We start from the raw sequence: 20,077 nt of genomic DNA, 5'->3' as shown, positions 1-20,077 counted from the left end.
GAACCATTTGCAACAGACACTGTATCACTGCAAAATGTAAAAAAATTATTATCTGGCCCTTTATAGAAACAGTTTGCCAACCTCTGTTCTAGGTTAATTCATGTGTGTTCAAGAGCGCTGGGGAGGTCATGAGAAAATGCATGTTCCAGTCCTGTTGCTACATCCTAATTAGCTTTGTGACCTTGGCCATGTCATGGTCATTCTCTGGCTTCGGTTTCCTCATGCCTAGAATGGGCCAGGAGGACTGTATGATTGCCAGTCTCTTTCAGCTTTAGAGCGCCAGAAATCTAGCGGTACCTGGATGGTTCAGTCAATTAAGCAGTCAGCTCTTGATTTTATCTCAGGTCATGATCTCAGCATTGTGAGATCCCACATGGGACTCCATGCTCAGCAGGAAGTCTGCTTGATGCTCTCTCCCACCTCGCCCTGTCCCTCCCTTTCTCTTTCTCAAATAAGTAAATAAATCTTTTTTTTAAAAAAGCTCCAGAAATCTAATTAACTTTTGTTTTACTTAAAGTAATTTAAAGTTGATTTTTTTTCCTTACAGATTAAATTTTGGATTTGTTATAATTCCTTCGCTGCCTATAATCCCTTTTGGACACATATCCAAATTTCCACACATACTCAGCAATTTTAAAATAATAATATAGCATGCCTACATAAGCTCTACATGTGCTGCATATGGAGGCAGGCATTTTACCTAATCTCTTATAATCCTCAGAATACAGCAGACGTGAATGTTCACACAGCCATAAAAGGCAGAATCAGGACTTGAATTAGGTTCTCATGGTAAAGCTCCATGCTCCTTCCATGGTAGCAACACTGTCCCTTTTCATATGCTTCCTCTCTTTTTATTGTCGCTTGCATATACGGTGATACCTCGCTTATCCAAAGGTTGCCACTTAAAATTTTCAGAACATAAGGAAAAAGCAAAAAAATTAAAAAAAAAAAGATGTACCAAACAGATGATCACCTCTGCCATTAAAAATTTTTCCCAAGGTCCTCGTTCATAGCCGTTCACTCTTAAACAAATGTAAAAACTTACTTTTGTTTTTTGTTTTTTGTTTTTCCAAATCTCTGTAATTAATGGCAAGCGAATGGGAAGCAGAGACAGGTAGAATCACCGGCGCCAGCATCTTTAGAAGAGACGGTGACCTTAGAGACTGCGTCTCATGTGAGAACGATGCATCCTAATCCACAAGAACCAGAAGCAGGTGGCAGTCTCCTGCAGCTTAGCCTAGGGACAAATGCACCCCAGGAACGTCCCAGTGGCACTGAGAAATTTTTGCTGCTCAGCGTAAAGCCCCTGGAAGGAAATGATTTGGAAATGATTCAAATTAGCACGCTCAGTGCAAGAAGGTAGAGAAAGGGCACCCTGTTTCACAAAACTTTAATAAAATTCTGAAGGATATTAGGAATCTACAAGAGATAATGCACCACTTACTTGACCTGTTCACCGTGTGGGATATTTCCTTCCTTACAAATGCTACACAAATGAAACACTGCCAAGTCCAGATTATTTAAGAAATCATTCTCCCGGTTTTCACGGATTCCACCTCACTTTTCTGTCCTTTGTTTTTGTCTTACTCACTGTTCACTCTCTGAAAACAGTGCTTTAGAGATAAGTAAGTAATTACCAGTCTGACTTTTCAGTTTCATGTATTATCAAAATTTTCTCCATACCTCATTAAGTCTTGGGTTTTCCCATTGTCTCTTTTTATTCCCTATGGCACTAAAGAAAGTCTTATTGTTTTCCTCTTATTCTTTAAATTTTTTTCCAAAGTAGAAATCCATTTCTTCCTCAAGTTTAAAAAAAAAATCTTCCTCTGACCCATTGAGTATTATTATTACTATTATTATTTGAAGATTTTATTTATTTATTTGACAGAGAGAGACACAGCGAGAGAAGGAACACAAGCAGGGGGAGCAGGAGAGGGAGAAGCAGGCTTCCCGCCTAGAGGTAGCCTCCATCGGTAGCCCGATGCCAGGCCAGATCCCAAGACGAAGGATCATAACTTGAGTTGAAGGCAGCTGCCTAAGGACTGAGCCACCCAGGCGCCCCCACCCATTGAGTATTATTGATTGTAAAGTTTCTTTGCAGGAGGTAAACTTCTTTCTTCTACCCCTAGGCTCTTCACAGCTGGGGGAATAGATTTTATGGCTCTTCCTTTTATGATTCTCTCTTATATTCAGTTCTTGGTTTGCTTTTCTGATGTGTAGGCATTTCCTTCCATGTTGATTCTCTAACCCATCACTTCTCATTGTGTACTTTGGGGAATTTTTTTTTTAAAGATTTTATTTATTTATTTGACAAAGAGAGAGATCACAAGTAGGCAGAGAGGCAGGCAGAGAGTGGGGGGGGAGCAGGCTCCCTGCTGAGCAGAGAGCCCGATGCAGGGCTCAAGCCCAGGACCCTGGGATCATGACCTGAGCCGAAGGCAGAGGTTTTAACCCACTGAGCCACCCAGGTGCCAGGTGCCCCTGGGGAATGTTTTAAAACTTCATACATTTTTTTGAGGTAACATTTTATGCAATTTATTGGGGGGGTATGCTAGAACTACTTGTGGAAGTCGAGAGGTTTAGAAACATTGAATTCATTTATCCCTCATGGCTCTGTGGGTGGGGGACGGAGGAAGGAGGGTATTTACGCACTCATAGCAAAAGCCTGAGGCAGTATACTGTCTTAAAAGAAATTCTTTCTTTCTTCACTGCCTATATTATGATGTCAATTTAGAAATGTCAGTTATAATCAGTTAAATATATTACAAGCTCCATTGATGTCAGATACTATGCAGACTGGTTTGCATATATTATGTTCATTAATCTTCAGTATGAGGCGGGTACAGAATTACTGGCAGTCTTCAGCCAATAAATGAACTATATTTCAAAGATGTATTTATAAAGTAGTTATTTCAAACTGTGAATGATAGCTCCTCATGAAGCAATGCTGTGGGAACATCTCTAGACCCAGCTAGATTACCCAAGCCTATTAGACTCATAGCCAACATGTGTAAGTGAATGTCTCTGTGGGAACGGTACATTCAGAATCCTCCCTGGAATGTGGTGGACCCACCTTCTTCCTTGGATCCTAACTTTAACGGATATGACTTGGCTTTATTCTCAGATCTTCCTTATGGACAGATAGAAGTGGGAATGAACCCCTCCCCCCATTTGAACCATTCATATTAATTATAGAAAAAAGAACCTGAAATAACAGAAAAGATCTCAAAATACTGTGTTTTAAAGAAAACATTTTATTTCTCTGTTAAGTAGTAGACCCAAGATGAATTTTCCGATTTGTAAGCTGAAGCTTCCTCTATGATATCATTCGAAGATTTGAGTTCCATCCATTTTGGGCTTCACCCATTCCGTCACCATGGTTTTTATCTGACTGACGGAAGCTGGCTGAGCCCCGGATTTGTGCTCTACCTTGTGGGAAGGCGAAGAGAGGAAGTACATGGGCTCAAGTCACTTTGAAGCGGGCAAGTGGAAGAATCACCTGCTTGCTTAGAATACATTGCTGAGAACTTAATAACATGGCCACACCCAGCCACAAACAAGCTGAGATCTGCAGTCTTGAGATGGTGGTCAGCTATAGGTGCACCGCCAACTCCATTACTACAACGAAGGTGGAGAGAGCATTAGGATGAACGACCAGCGGGCCTTGATATGTGATATGTCACAGTGTCGTATGTCACAGTGGTGGTTCCCATGTCTAGCCAGGGACTCCCAACAGGACAGAATTTGGTGGGTGTGGCGGAAGAGATGTGGGTGGAGGATGGACCTAGTGAGTGGCCCCGGGGTTGTTTCTTGCCGATGTTACTTCTTGGAATGGCTTTTTGCAGGTTTTCATTTCCGTTTCACCCTGCCTGCCTTTGTTCTCCCTTTGAAAGGCTGAGGGCAGCGCTGGCTCCATGGCTGGTGACCTGGGCAGTAAAGGGCACAGAACCCTGAGCTCAGAAGGGTTCCAGTGGGGTTGGAGAGGGGCTCTGCTCTCATTGTCTTGAAATTCTTAGTAACTTTATATTTATACTTGGGTTTTTTAAGTAAAGTTGGGTGGGACCATGGAGCATGCGTGTGAGCGGCAGAGATGCCGTCGTAGTGCGTGTGCGCATGCGCGGGCATGCGCAGACAGTCACAGCGTGGGAACGGCGCGGGTGCGGAACAGCTGGCCTGGTGTCTCAAAGCACGTGCAGGCGGCTGAGGACCATCTGGGGTCCCACGAGGTCCCCGGGTGCCCAGGTCAGGGCCTGGGCGTGATTGGTGGCCTTGATGGGGCCACAACAATCGGAGCCCAACAGAAGCGGGTTCTGAGGGTGACAGTGGTCGCTCTGGCTCTGGGCTAGCTGAGCGGCTCCACTTGGGAACCTGTGGAAGGTCGGCCTGGCTGGCTGGTCCTGGAGCCCCGTCCCTGCGGCATTTGCACAAATACCAACTCTTCAGCCTGAACCCTGAGACGGAAGCTGCTGGTGTGTGGGCTGCAGACTTTGTAAGTAAATTATTACATAATAACAGCGTACACATGAGCATTGCGATAAGCATTTATCAGAGAGTTATTAGAATTCTTCAAAGAGTTTAAAATCCTTGGTTTTGAATGCTGAAACGTTGCAAAATGAATATCCATAGACTTAGAAATAGAAATCACATTCAACTGTTGTCAATGGAGAAGAACGCTATTTTCAAATGAACTTCAGATGAACCATTTATTAACAAGGAAGAGAATAGAAAAAGAAAATTTCCCATAAAATTGGCAGTATGGCTATAGAATGTATAAACAGGCATTTTGAATTGTCTATACATTTTGAAGCCACTTTTGCTTTCTTGTAAGATCTCCGCAATTTACAGGAAATATCAGAAGAGCCATTAAAATGCCACTGTATAAATGTACATTTAAAGTTAAATTCAGACTTCTATGAGACAGATCCATATGAAGAGTTAAATTTTTTTAATTAAAAGTGCTCCAAGAGAGGGGCGCCTGGGTGGCTCAGTGGGTTAAGCCTCTGCCTTCGGCTCAGGTCATGATCTCAGGGTCATGGGATGGAGTCTCGCATCGGGCTCTCTGCTCAGCAGGGAGCCTCCTTCCTCCTCTCTCTCTACCTACTTGTGAACTCTGTCAAATAAATAAAATCTTTAAAAACAAACAAACAAACATTAATTCCTTTAAAAAAAAAAAAAGGTGCTCCAGAAGAATCACCAAGTCTAGAAATACTAAAATTTGTATTTCAAAAGAGTTTACCAGAAATCTATCCTAATGTTTTCACAGCCTATAAAATACTCCGAACAGCAACCAGAAAATGTGCACCAAAGATTCTTGTCAAAATGGGAAATTAACAGAAATCATTTGCCAACTTGCCTTTTTGTTGAGCTACATACTGAAGCCATTTGCAATTATATAGATTAAAACTAATGTTGCTAAGGGCTGCCCGTATGGTCAGTCGTTAAGGGTCTGCCTTCAGCTCAGGTCATGATCCCAGGGTCCTGGAATTGAGGCCTGCATTAGGCTCCCTGCTCAGCGGAAAGCCTGCTCTTCCCTCTCCCACTCCCCCTGCTTGTGTTCATTCTCTCACTGTGTCTCTCTGTGTCAAATAAATAAATAAATATAATATTTTTTAAAAATAATAATGATGTTGCTAAAAATATAAATTCATAAAGGAATTTGTAGAAAAGTGAGAACAATCTCACTAATCGTGTATTTTTATTTATTGTATCATATTACATTATGGCACAAAAATATTTTTGTGCTATTTGTAAGTTTATGTTGTTCCTCATATATCACTATAACTTCTACTATGTTTTACAAATACTAAAATATTTTTAGAGGAAAAAATGTTTATATTTTAGTATCCTTGAAGCACTTCTTTTTTTTTTTTTTCCTGCAAGGGGCTCTGCATCTTCATTTTCCACTGAGCCCCGCAGATTATGCAGTTTCTCCTGGCTGGGGGACCAGTCTATCTGTTGAGCTTTCATTGTTGCCTTTTCTATGTCTGCTGCAGAATAGCATTCAGTCCCATAGCTTTTTCTTTGCCCTCACACATATAGCTCTTTTCCAGTTTTTAAATGATTTGGGTTACTTATGATGGGTTTTTATGAGGATTTGGGTTACTTGACTCTTCTCTAAGAGTCAGAGTCAAGGCCAAGTTCCTCCTCAGACCTTTTCTGTTTCTTCGCTTGGCTTTTGGCTACTTGGAAAGTCAGAAGCACACATAGCTGAGAGCTACAAAAGCACAGTTGGCTTTTGGTTGCACTGAAGCCTGATGCAAGATTCATTTGCATGTTAGAGTAGCATCCCTGAGTCTTTTTTTTTTTTTTAAAGTTGTAATTATTTATTTATTTGAGAGAGAGAAAGAGAGGTAGAGGGAAAGGGAGAAAGAGACTCCCCTGTTGAGCAGGGAGGCTGACACGGGGCTGGATCCCAGGGTCCTGGGATCATGACCTGAGCTGAAAACAGCTGTCTCTATCCTCATCTCTAGAACCTGTGGAGATACTACGTGACACAGCAATGGTGAATTAAAGTTGAAGGATGGAAATAAGGGCTCTACCCATCTGCCTTTAAAATGGGGAGATTCTGGGGCGCCTGGGTGGCTCAGTGGGTTAAGCCACTGCCTTCGGCTCAGGTCATGATCTCAGGGTCCTGGGATCGAGTCCCGTATCGGGCTCTCTGCTCAGCAGGGAGCCTGCTTCCTCCTCTCTCTCTCTCTGCCTGCCTCTCTGCCTACTTGTGATCTCTCTCTGTCAAATAAATAAATAAAATCTTTAAAAAAATAAAAAAATAAAAAATAAATAAAAATAAAATGGGGAGATTCTTTCGGATCATGTGGGTGGCCCCAGTGTAATCACAGGAGTCCTTAACAGTGGAAGAGGGAAACAGGAGGAGAGTCAGAAGAAGAGATGTGAAGCACTCAAAAGAGCAAAGAGATGCTATGTGACTGGCTTTCAACACGAGGAAGGGGCTACAAGTAAAGGAATGGGGACAGCCACTAGAAGCTGGAAAAGGCAAGGAAACGTTCTCCCCTAAGAGCCTCCCTAAAGGAAGACAGCTTTGTTGGCACCTTGATGTTAACCCAGTGAGACCCCATGTCAGACTTTGCAGGCCTGAGAGAATAAATTTCCATTGTTTTGGGTCACCCACTTTGGGATCATTGTTAACTATAATAGGAAACTAATACAGCACCCTTGAGTGTTTATATTATTAAAAGGGCAGGCTCTAGTGTCAGACTTGGTGGGTTTTAGGAAGTAGGTCTTCTCGTTATTTTGTTAGGGGAAAGTTTCTAACTTTTCCAAGCCTTGGTTTCATCCTCTGACGAATGAGGTTATCACCCTTATGGCTGTGTGCTAAGGGAAAAAATGAAGGTAAAGCCTTGAAGACCTAGCCTGCTAAATAGAAAGCACTTGATAAGTATTAGCTTAAACAAAGTCATGGATGAGGATAGGAGCCTCTTTGGGGCACCATTATTCAGCCCGCCACAGAGGCCTTGACATCTTACTCATCATGTGTGCCTCGTGCATATGAAAAGCCACCTGCTAATGAGTGGCTCAAGCAGGTGGGCCTTCCCTCCCACCCCACTGATTGCCCTCCTCTTCCTCCTTCCCATTCCCCTCATCAGAGATGCCACGTTCTGGAATCTCTAGTCGCAGTCCTTGATTCCAGTCTGATTCCGTCAGTTCTGGTGGAAGGGGAGCCCAGGGTGGCTGGCATCTTGGCCGCACAAAATCACTAGCGGATAATTGCTGTTTGATTCTATTCCTATAATACGAGTGTTCAAGAGACTCAGGGATGGGGTGCCTGGGTGGCTCAGTCAGTTAAGCATCTGCTTTCAGCTCAGGTCATGATCCCAGAACCCTGGGATCCAGCCCCGTGTCAGCCTCCCTGCTCAACAGGGGAGTCTCGTTCTCCCTTTCCCTCTACCTCTCTCTCTCTCTCTCTCAAATAAATAAATAATTACAACGTAAAAAAAAAAAAAGACTCAGGGATGCTACTCTAACATGCAAATGAATCTTGTATCAGGCTTCAGTGCAGCCAAGAGCCAACTGTGCTTTTGTAGCTCTCAGCTATGTGTGCTTCTGACTTTCCAAGTAGCCAAGAGCCAAGCGAAGAAACAGAAAAGGCCCAAGGAGGAACTTGGCCTTGACTCTGACTCTTCTCTGTCTCCTTCATCATAAGTAACCCAAATCCTTTAAAAACTGGAAAAGAGCTATATATGTGAGGGCAAAGAAAAAGCTATGGGACTGAATGCTATTCTGCAGCAGACATAGAAAAGTCCCCTTCATTGATACCACCTTTTCTCATTTGACCCTTGGTCCTCTAGGGCCTTTACCCAGGTATCCTTACTAGATCCACAGTCTTTAGATTCACTCTTTCCTATTTTTCATTTCCTATTTTTCAAAGATTCCACTCTTTCTATTTTTCACTCTTTCCCAATTTTCCAGTACCTTTTAAAGAAAGAGAAATATACAGAGTGCCATTGCCAAAAGTATTAATCATTGCTCTTGCCTTTATTGTTCATGGTCTCTGTACGGTCTTATAATTTCTGCCGTGTCCAGCACAGGGCCTTCTGCACACAGCCTGCAGGATCCTTGGCGATTGAATAAATAAGAAGTCCCCAGGAATTCCCCTTTAACTGACGGCTTTTGTCTTAAGTTAAATGAGTAAAATCCAAACTGAGGAATTCAGCTGGGAAATATTTTAGGCAGAGAGACCTCCCAGGAGCCCATCAAATCAAGCCAATTTTTATAAACTATTTGGCCTCATTTTTCTATCTACTTGTAGTAAACAGCCCTGGAATGGCTGTCCCAAAATTTTCTTAGGAGGGTAGTTGCTTAATACTCTTGGCAGTTTTCTTCAGAGTTATTAGCACAGAGAACTTTGGAGCTTATAATTCTAACATTTCAGAAGTACCTTTCTAGAACTATGGCCTTTCCCTCCAATCTGGACGTCATTCTAGCAGGCATTTATAATGAGATTATCTCATAATGAGATCACCTGCTGAGAAACCCATTTCAGTTCCATGAAAAACCATATTATGTACAAATTACAATTCTAAAAGTGTATAAAAAGCCACTTGAAAGAGAACTGGCTGAGGGAAAACTGGATTTCTAAAACTATTGGTTGTTATGAGAATGGAAAAGCCAGTTCCCAAGTGAACGCCCAAAGTGCGTCTTTGTGTTCCGTAACGCATTGTTCTCTAAGGATGTGTATTTTTGCATCTGTGGTTAAAATGGAAAATTACATCAAAAGGTGACTTTATTTTAATATAAATACTGCAAACACATAAAGTACAGTTGTTTTCAAGTACTGTCGTGCACTTGGGCACCTCAGGCAAATGTATGGTAGGCTCTGTTCTGGTCTCCCTCTGGTGGTTGGTGTTAGGAAAGGTGCTGGCTTGAAAGTAGTCCCTGAATTTCCTCCCTTTGGCATTTTCCTGACACTTAAATCTGGACAGCATCTCAGAATTCTTTTATTCTCTTCTGTTAAATACTGATCAGCTTAGGACCATTTCAACAATATGGGAAACTTTCTTATTTTAACAAAAATTAGTCGGTCTGCCACCTTACCCCCTGTTGCCATGTCAGAATCAGTTTTGACTGTTAGGAAACCCAACCTGTTTTTTTTTTTTTTTTTTTTTTTTTTTTTAATCTCTGTGACTTATTGTTGGCATACTTTGGCCAGAATGTATCTCTTAATTGGGCTGTGATGTTTTCCATCTTCTTTAGAAAAGCCCTGAGTTGAATGCAAAGTTTACTTAACTCACCTGTATGCCCATCATTCTTCCATCACGCATGGTCCGGCAGGAAACCGAATAGACAAAAACTACTGCCCTCACAGTTTCTGTTCTATGACCTATACCAGTATGGTTTACAAAGATATAAATTTTGTAAAGGCTGATTTTTGACTTCACACGTGAAACTTTTGTATAGCTAAAGAGACTAGCAATTTAAAAGACAAATAAATGATGATCTGGGGGAAAATAATGGCAACAAAAGGAGGCCTCAATAAACTGACACCAGAGAAAACCAATAGAAAAATGCGCAGAAGATGTAAGCAGGCGTTGATTGTGAAGGACTTTTCATTTTTCTGAAGAAATCATTGGCAGAAGTGGGATTTCATGATTTCAAATTTATCTGGTTAAAGACACAAGCAGGGGTGCCCTTTAGAAAAGCCTCGCCGCTGAAATTCCGTCTGTGTCTTTACAGCCTCCCAAGATTGAAGGTCTCAGGCAGAGACCTTAAAGCAGAGAACATACGGGGCATTCCCTGTAGCCATTGCCCAGGGTCTCTGTGCTGAGTGTGCCTGCCATCTTGTGATCTTGCTTGGAAACTACACCCTTTTGGCAAGTGGGAGAAAATAGACCTTTTCCCAGTGGAATCAATCACCCCTTTGCTGAGCTCGGTCCCCTTACCTATCTACCATTAGCTGACCCCTGTGCCATAAAGTTTCCCAGGGTTAATTTAAGCACATTAGATTGATCAGTAGAATATGTCTCAATGAGACAACATCACTACTCAGATTGCAATATTAAGAGTTTATAGTGATAGGTGCATAGTTTTTGACTTTTCATTATCTGCCCAAATGTCTTCCCTCCTCTCAGGGATAAAGTAGACCATTCCCTCCTTGACTCAGGGATGAATTATTGGCATTGTTGGCCATCCATTTCTAGTCCCTGGGCATCTTTCCTGAAACTTCAGCCTCACTCAACCACTCACCTCTTCTTGCCTGGGCTCATTCCGTCCCCAGGGACTGGATCATTCTGTCTTGTTCACAAGGACATTACTCCTGTTTACCAGTACAAAGAAACGCGAATACTGTGAAAATTTTGGAAAAAATTTTAGCAGGGTTTTTTGCCCCCCTTCCTCTGAGCCCCTTGGGTGTTGTGTACCCAGTCTTCTAGTCTCAGCAAGCTCGCCGCTCTAACTCTGGAATGCAAGTTAATTAAATTGTGCTTATATTTAGTTTTAGGCAAGGTTGATTTTTCTCCATGTTAGGTTTAGTCTGTGTGGCTTTGTTATATACAATCCCGGTAACTAGGGATACTCGGAGAAATTTTATGTGGTCGTGCTGTGAAAGTCATGCCGTGGTAGAAAAGGAAGCTTGGGAGAGAGAATTCAGGGACCTCAGTGTTCGCCGGTATGTAAATCATTTAACAGAACACAAATGACTTAACAGTGAAAGTCAACTCTCCTGGAGCAATTGACTTCCTTTCCTGTCTCTGAGCCAAAGAAAAGTTAGAAATTCTATCCCTAGATGCTGTAAGATTGGTTCCTGTGTGTGTTGATCTCTTCAGAGCCAGGCTCTTTTCCAGTTATCTTGGTTCTTACAAAGACTCCGGTGCCCCCACCTTCCAGGTCTGAGTAGTTGGTGCTATAGCCAGAAAGCTGGGGGAAGGGACTGTCTAGTTATTTGCAGGTTGTTAACCCTTTAAGCACAAAGCGTGTTTTAATACCTTGCCATGACCATCTTTCAGGAGTGAATTACACATTTCCCAGCCTTTGTAAATAGAACATACAGGGCATTGCCCAATTCTGTGTCAGCTGCTTTATATCCATTACTGATGAGTACACCAAGGCAATAAAAGGAGACCGAAGCTCAGGAAGGTTAAATAACTTGCCCAAACCAGCACAAAAGGCTGATTTTATTTATTTATTTATAAGATTTTATTTATTTATTTGTCAGAGAGAGCATAAGCAAGCAGAGTGGCAAGCAGAGGCAGAGAGAAAAGCAGGCTCCCTGCTGAGCAAGGAGCCCAATGCGGGACTTGATCCCAGGACCCTGGGATCATGACTTGAGCCAAAGGCTGCTTAACCAGCTAAGCCACCCAGGCATCCCAAAAGGCTTACTTTTTCTCCAAGATTACTTTTATTTTCATATCTCAGAATATTATTGTGAATAATTACTTTTCTGGTCTGTGGATCCAGTCACCATCAGTATGGATATTAGAGTGAGTATTTATGAATTAATTTCCTCACCATTAACTTATTTTCTTCTAATCGTAATACCATTTAGGACTGAAGCTTCCTGATAATTTGGGAGTGGTTTAAGCTTAGAGGGTCAGATAATTGGATGTATCTAGGCTTTCCCACCTCTGCCTTGACCCAAGCAATGGAATACGTGTGCTGTCCCCATGGGCTGCTGCTGTGTGAGAGTGAATGAGTGGGGTTTGCTGCCATCAGTTAAGAGGAGGGAGATGAGGGGCCCCTGGGTGGCTCAGTCATTAAGCAGCTGCCTTTGGCTCAGGTCATGTTCCCTGGGTCTTGAGATTGAGACCCACATTGGGCTTCTTGCTTCTCCCTCTTCAGCTCCCCTTTCTTGTGTTCTCTCTCTCTCTCTGTCAAATAAATAAATAAAATCTTTAAAAAAAAGAAGATGGAGATGACAGAAGGCCTGCAGCAGAGCTCTAACGTAGGGCTTCAGAATCTCAGCATCCAGCTCCGAGCTAGCTGATGTGGAAGACAGGTGAGATCCTACAGTATCGTGAAGATCAGCGAATTTTTAAAGATGATAATGCTTGGAATACTAACAATAGGGAATAGGTGGGAAAGTGATAGAAAACAATCTTCACAGAATTTGTAGTAAATTTTTAGACATTAGGCCAGAACTGTAATCTGTTCTTGAAAGATGTTTTCTCTAAGTTCTTTTTATAGTAAATTCTAAATGTATACGTTTATTCTGTTGCTGGGTCTCAGACCATGTAATACTGCATCATGGACAGTTTATTCCAGCTTTTAGACTGTCAGTATATAAAATGAGCCAAAATAAAAGAAACTAGGATTAAAAGTAAATTTGGTTTGAATTGAAAATGAAATTCATGAACTCTTAACTTGTAAAATGAAATCAGTCCAAATTGCATAGCCCAACAAGTAAGAAAAATAACATGGACTAGCCTTTCAACTGGATTATTATTTTTTTAAAGATTTTATTTATTTATTTGACAGATCACAAATAGGCAGAGAGGCAGGCAGAGAGAGAGGAGGAAGCAGGCTCCCTGCCAAGCAGAGAGCTTGATGCGGGTCTCAATCCCAGGACCCTGAGATCATGACCTGAGCCGAAGCAGAGGCTTAACCCACTGAGCCATCCAGGTTCCCCTAGTATACTCTTTTAATTTGATAATTCTTGCTTGGAAGTTTTTCCTTTCTCCCTCCCTTCTTTCCTTCTTTCTGAATGGTGAATATATATGTGTGTGTATGTGTGTCTATATATATATAATACATATAAAAATATATATATAATATAACATATATTATATATAAAATACAAATATGTAATATGTAAAATGTAATATATAATATTTATACTATATGTTATTTATAATTATAATATATAATAGTAATATTATATAATATATTATATTTTTTATATATTATATGTATTTTTTTAGTTCTGTTTAAACTTCTGCTTGGCAGTCTATTTCTGGCAATCTCTGATCGTAAAGCTACCATCCTGCTTCTTATTCTGCTCTTTCTCCTCTCATTCAATTTAAAATCGTCTGAGCAGGACTTTATCTGCCTGCATTTCATACTGTGATTTTACTTGAGACGTTGAATGATGGCATGGAACTGCTTTCCGAACTCTGTTCATGTTCTTTCTCCTACCAGAGTGCCACCTATTACAAGGCTAGTTTTGTTTCCTTCTGATGATTTTGAGATAATTTCACAAGGACTGGTTTTTCTATAGAATGATAGGTCCTCTATCATGCTGTTGGACAGGAAGACATATACTTAGTTCTTTTTTTTCAGGACTTTAAGCTGAAGGCCAGATGGCAAAGTTTCCGTTGAATGAAAGCATAGCTTTCTTTCAGAGAGAAGACAAAAAAAGGAGTAACTTAGTCGAGGATATTTAATTGGGGGAGTTGTTTTGAATTTTCTTTTTTTTTTAAGGGTTTTATTTTATTTTATTTTATTTATTTATTTGACAGAGAAATCACAAGTAGGCAGAGAGGCAGGCAGAGAGACAGGAGGAAGCAGGCTCCCTGCTGAGCAGAGAGCCCAACGAGGGGCTCCATCCCAGGACCCTGGGACCATGACCTGAGCTGAAGGCAGAGGCTTTAACCCACTGAGCCACCCAGGCGCCCCTTGAATTTTCTTTGAACAGAGATAATTTCTTACTAATTGCAACATGTTATCTAACAGGCAGAGGGACCTGGAGTTGTAGTGAGTGAAGGAACTGGTTTTACCTGGTCTTGGCAGCAAAGGTATGGGCACCACAGATCATAAAAGAGGAAGTCACCATGGTAGTTCTAGTTTTAGAATATCTAAGTTAAGAACTCTCTAAGTGCATTTATTCTACTGGCATTTACTGACTAGTCACCATATACTGCTTTGGAACAAAGACCTGTACCTTCAAAGGTGCTATAGAGTCCTTTGCTTCCTCGGTAATGAATGAAAATGTCTAGTAGAGCAATCTGTTAGGAAAACAAAAAAGATGTGTTATCGTTTCTGCATTTTCAGAAGAGAGAGACCAGCATCGAGGAAGGAAGGGCTGAGCAGAGATCACGTGGCATCACCTGGTGTCAGGTGGCATGGCAGGAGGATGTTTGGAGGGGGTGGGGAGAGGGGCAGGTTGGGGATGTAGGAGACGTTACCCTGGGCTTGAGGTGGGAGGAGTGGCTGAGTTTGGCCCTGTTCCTCATGGAGCAAGGACTGGTGATTGCTTGCTTAGGGGAACAGGCAGGATCTCGGAGGGAAATGTTGGTGTGGGGCAGCCGGTAAGCTTGACCCTGGTGACCATGACCCTGAACTCTGGTATGGGTCAGACATAATGGAGAGCTCTATCTAGGGTAAACCCCAAGGACTTAGAACCATGTGCCCCTCAGCAGCTCTCAGAGGAATTGAAAGCTGGAGCCCTTTCTTGGGCTCTTCTAGGTCCCAGTAAGTCCCTTGGATCCTTGCACTGTCCTAAGGAGGCTGAAACCCCTGCAAAACATACCTAAATAATATTTTCTATCACTTTTTTCAGTAGGGAAGTATGAATTAATCTGATTTAGAAAACTAAAGTGATGTGGCATTTCTTGCACCGTAGTGTGACGGAGCTAGACGCACGCCCGCTGCGCCTTCGGGCAGGACCATTCTGGGCACACCTGTGCTTCCACGTCTCACTTCTCACTCTCACTTCCCACGTTTTATAACTTTCCTGAACTCCCAACTCCCACTACAAAAGATACTTCTCTCTCTGATAGCCCATTCTTTCAAGTCTAAATATAATGAGCTCAACAGCCTATAATTAAATTTAGAACTAAGTATTCATAGCCAAAAAAAGTGAATTAAAGTATAATCTCTCTCAGGCTTTAAACATTTAAAATCTTAAGGGTGAAGGGTTTTCAAACTTGTTTTCAACAGCAAAAGCCCATTTCCAATGGACTGACATATGGAAAGTAGACCAGAATGGAGCTCCCTGACTGAAGTGGAGTAGGGGGCTGAAGACACCTCTTGAACCCATGTCGTGACCCCAAAGCCCCTTTTTTTGGCATCCTTGGGTTCATCTGAAAACCACCATTTTATTTTATTTTATCTTATTTGTTTTATTTTATTTTAATTTTTATTTTGTTATTAGAAGATTTTATTTATTGGAGAGAGAGAGCACATGTGTCTGAGAGAGAGAGAGAGAGAGAGAAAGCGCATGAGCAAAGAGGAGGGGCAGAGGGAGAAGCAAACTCCCCACTGAGGAGGGAGCCTGATTTGGGACTTGATCCCAGACCCCTGGTATCATCACCTGAGCCGAAGGCTGACAGTTAACTGACCAACCCACCCAGGAGCCCTGAAAACCACCATTTTAACTTAAGAAATGAGTAATGTGGGTGTAGATTTTGGGGGGAATGTTAGACACATCTCCACAAGCTTTGGAGAAGATTATTTTAGGTAGAAATGTCCTTTCAGTTCTTCGTCCTACCATACAAGCAAACGCCACCAGAAGGCAGACTTGTCTGCAGGTTATTTCATCAGCACTTTATTTCCCTACCAGTTAAAAGAATAAAACTGTAAGATGTTTATCGATCCCTGGGATCATGACCTGAGCCAAAACCAGACACTTAACTGACTTAGTCACCCAAGTCTCCCTATTTAATAAATATTTAATTCTATTAAAATCTCATTCTAGACTCAGGACGCAGCAGTGAGGAAATCTGATACAGTGCTTTCTCTCAAGGAGCTTATACTCTAGAAGAGAGAGCTAGAGAGAGGCAACAAGCATATGTCCTCTGCTAATATAAAGCATCGTGAATCATCAAGAAAATCTTTTTTTTTAAAGGTTTTATTTATTTATTTGACACAGAGAGAGATCACAAGTAGGCAGAGAGAGAGGGGGAAGCAGGCTCCCTGCTGAGCAGAGAGCCCCATGTGAGGCTCTGTCCCAGGACCCTGAGATCAGAGCCTGAGCTGAAGGCAGAGGCTTTAACCCACTGAGCCACCCAGGCGCCCCAAGAAAGTCTTTTTTTAAGCAGTTTGTAGTTCTGATGGTCTTGAGCATCGGCAGTATTAGAAGAGTTTAGCACGGTGCACCCTGTTTGATGGATGCCTAGTAGATGTTAAAGAGGGTAAAGAAGAGAATGAGAGGATTTCTCGCCTCAGAAGATAAATACGTTTTCTGAGGAAGCCAAGTTTTAGTGATTGGATTAGAGGAACTGATAGCTACAAGACTGGCTTCAATTTTAGATTGTAACTATGTTCCTGATGTTGATGATTCCCCACCCTGGCCTCCTGTGTCTTCCAGACTGATCATTATTTATTTGATCCAAGCCAACCTGTAGACAGAACTCAGTACCACTCTGCTCCCCCCAAAGAATGCACTCATGCAAAATCGTTTATAAAAATGCTTTTTAAGAAACCCTACCTTCCTTCTTATATCACCTATTTCTTTGTTCTCTTCTGCAGCAAAAAAGTTGTCCTTCCTTTCTGCACTACTTCCTCTCCTTTTATTCTTTCTTCAACATAGTGCAGTGAGACTTCCATCCTCCTCATTGAAACCACTCTTACCAGAGTCCCAGTGACTTAACAATGCCAAAATCTCATCCAGACACACTGGCATTAAATTGATATGCTGACAACTCACATATTTATATTTACAATCCTATCCCGTTTCTCAGACTTGAACTTATATATCCAGTTGTCTACTCAACATCCTACTTGGGGGTCTACTGTGTATGTCAGAGGCAACATGTTCAAAATGCTAGTCCTGATTTTTTTCCCCATGGTTTCTCTCCTCCAGTTGGCTTCTCCACTTCAGGAATTGGCAATTCCAATCATCTGGTGGGCTGGAAACTTAAAGTCCTCGTTGGCTCTTGTCTTCCCCTCACAACTCTCATCCAATGGGCTGGGAAACCCTCCAGGCTCTACGTTGAAAATACAGTCAGCATCCAGTCATGTCTTGGCACCTTGGCAGCTGCTCTCTCCAAGCTGCCATCACTCTTTGTGGATAACTTCAGTGGATTCCTAACACTAGTTCCCACTGCTTTCTTTGCTCCTCCGGAGTATTTTCAACACAAGAGAGAAAGACACTTAAAAACCCAAGTCAGATCGTGCCACTTTTTACTGAACTTTGTAATGACTTTATTTTTATCTAAGTTACAAAGTCCTTGCAGAGCCCCAGGTGGTTGACCCTTCCCTTCCACTCTGCTTCATCTCTTTCTGTATTCTCCCTCACTTGCTCTACTGAGGCCACACAGGTTACTTTGCTGTTCCCCACACCCCCGCCAGACATGCTCCTGCCTGAGATTCTTTGTGTTGGGACTTCCTTCTGCTGAAATCTTCCCCTGAGAGTTGGTTAACTCCCTCACCTCTTTCAAGTTGTTGCTTTAATGTCAACTTCCAATGAGGGTTGCCCTTGGCACCCTAATTAATAGTGGGACCTGTCCTACCCCACCTCCTCATAATTTGTTGATTGTCTTCAAAATAAAATGTATTGCCTCATTATTTATTATAAAAATAACTTTTTATTTTATTATGTTTATTGATATTTGTCTCCCTAGAATATAATCCCCACAGAGAAAGGGATCTACTCTCTACTCAGTGATGTGTCCCAAGCTCCTGCAAAGGGACCAACTTGGCTTAATAAGTGAGAAATAATTGAGCTAAAGAATTAGAGAACAACATAAGCTTTGTTAATTCCACATGGCAGATGGAGGAAGAAATACACTTCCCATTCCACAGAAAACAACTTGAAATATCCCTTTAGAGATTTCTGTTTTGTAAAGGGTCTTCTCTGTACTGGCTCTCAGGGAGACTCAACAAACTTTTTTTTTTTTTTTTTAATCCATCTCTCCCCCAAGACAGTACCCAGCAGCAGCACTGGCCCCTCATTCTCCCCATGGTGTTCCTTTACCCCTTCATACACAGAGTTCTCTGATACCCATGCATACCTACCCCAAACATTTTAATGATTAACAAAGTGAAGATTGTCCTAGTGAGTGTGGCTTAGAAGGCAGGAGAAGCCAAGTTTGCTTATTTGAGTGTATCTTTGGATTTTCTTTCTCCTTTCTCATCTCTCATTTTTCATCCCAGTCCTTTTATTAACCCAAAGATACAGTGCTCTCCCCAAGAGGAATTCTTGTATCAGCTGCTATAAAATATTATACGTATGCTACATGAGATATAGTCAAATAGCTTTGTAAAAGGAAAGAGCAATAGTGGTTGACAGTAACTGAACTTCTGTAGAAATTCTGTAGAAATCTGCTTAAAAAAGCAGCCTGTAGAATGAAGAGCTAAAAGACTCTTAGTATAGACTCAGGTGATAACAGTCTATGCCAGGTCAGCTTTCTCTTCAGAGGCAGCGTTGAACTTGAGCTCCAGACTTTATACAAAGGCTCAAAGACTGGTGAATGAGGACATTATACAAGCTGTGATTGGTAGGCCATTTCTGAAAGGGACTCCAAAAACTAACAATCAGAGTATTGAGAGCATTTGCCAATATAAATGCTGCCCATAATACACAGGCAGAAAGAATATGAGAGGGTGGAAGCAGTTGGAGAAACTCTAAAGGTCACTTCAGGATATGGATGTTATTTCAGCAGTCTGTTATCAGAAACCAAAATACTAAAAAGACCTGGTCATCCTCATAGGTATATACTCTTTAGAATCCAGAGACTTCTGAAATCCAAGTGATTCAAAATTATTCCCATCATCTGGAAATGTAAACTAGTGTTTTGGGCAGTATACCTTTGTATGCTGCTATCATTGTATTAATATCGATCAGGTGCCACATAGGCAAATGGAAGTCAGCTTTGGTGGTAAAGTATCTTTACTTGGTAAAAGTATCTTTATCAGATGACAATCCGTAGAATATATGCTACACAAAGGCAGGGGAATATTTTTGTTTTCTTCACTGATGTATCTCTAGGTGTTGGGATAATGCCTAGCACATCATAGACACCCAGTAACTATTTGTTCAGTTAACCAATGAATCTTCCACTGATCAATCTGCCATCAGTTTAAAGTCCAACATGTACCTCTTAGAATTATAGAGGATGTTAGTGGAAATGGTATCAAAATTATATAACATGACTTCTCCTCAAGGAATCTCCCTTTGTCACCTTAAGGACTAAGTCAAAAGGCTGTTTGAATGAAAATGATTGTTGTAAGAATGTGAAATTTATGATTGAAAAATATGTACAGAAACTTATGAGCTCTCAGAATGTTCTCCTAAAAACCCAGAGGTGAGATGGAATGTCATCTCATCTGGTCCAAATCACCTGAAAAATAAAGACAAACTTGAACTTTTGCTTGAAGCTGATGCCTTTGAACTGACCACAAATCAGGTGACTACACAACCGGCCTGGACAAGAAACAGGGCATGGGTGTGGTGTGAAGGGCTTGGACTAAAGCTCAGACTGCATAAATCTGTGTCTATATGGCTACATATATGACTTTGCGCAATTGTTGTCTTAACCACACGACACTCCAGTTTCTGTATTTGTAAATCATCATTCCCCCTAAGGAAGTTGTGGTAGAATGCCGGCCTGTCTACTTTATGGGGGGCTCTTTGGAAACTCCAAATAAGATGTGGTTGAAGTACTTGGCTAGCTGAACAGTTTCACACAGAGAAAGTGGAAATTCCGAGTACAAGTTAAGGAGACATCAAACAAAGTATACAAAAGTT

General features: G+C 41.6%; 1 protein-coding gene across 4 annotated transcripts in view; it reads left to right on the top strand.

Annotated features, from left to right (window-relative positions):
- CORIN (corin, serine peptidase) overlaps positions 1–20,077 on the top strand; it is a 249,441-nt gene that overhangs the window by 127,736 nt on the left and 101,628 nt on the right. The gene's annotated exons all lie outside the window — the stretch shown is intronic.

Source organism: Mustela erminea, chromosome 2 (genome assembly GCF_009829155.1).
Source record: "Mustela erminea isolate mMusErm1 chromosome 2, mMusErm1.Pri, whole genome shotgun sequence".
In the NCBI taxonomy this organism is placed as follows: domain Eukaryota; kingdom Metazoa; phylum Chordata; class Mammalia; order Carnivora; family Mustelidae; genus Mustela; species Mustela erminea.
This window is presented reverse-complemented; position numbering and strand designations above follow the sequence as displayed.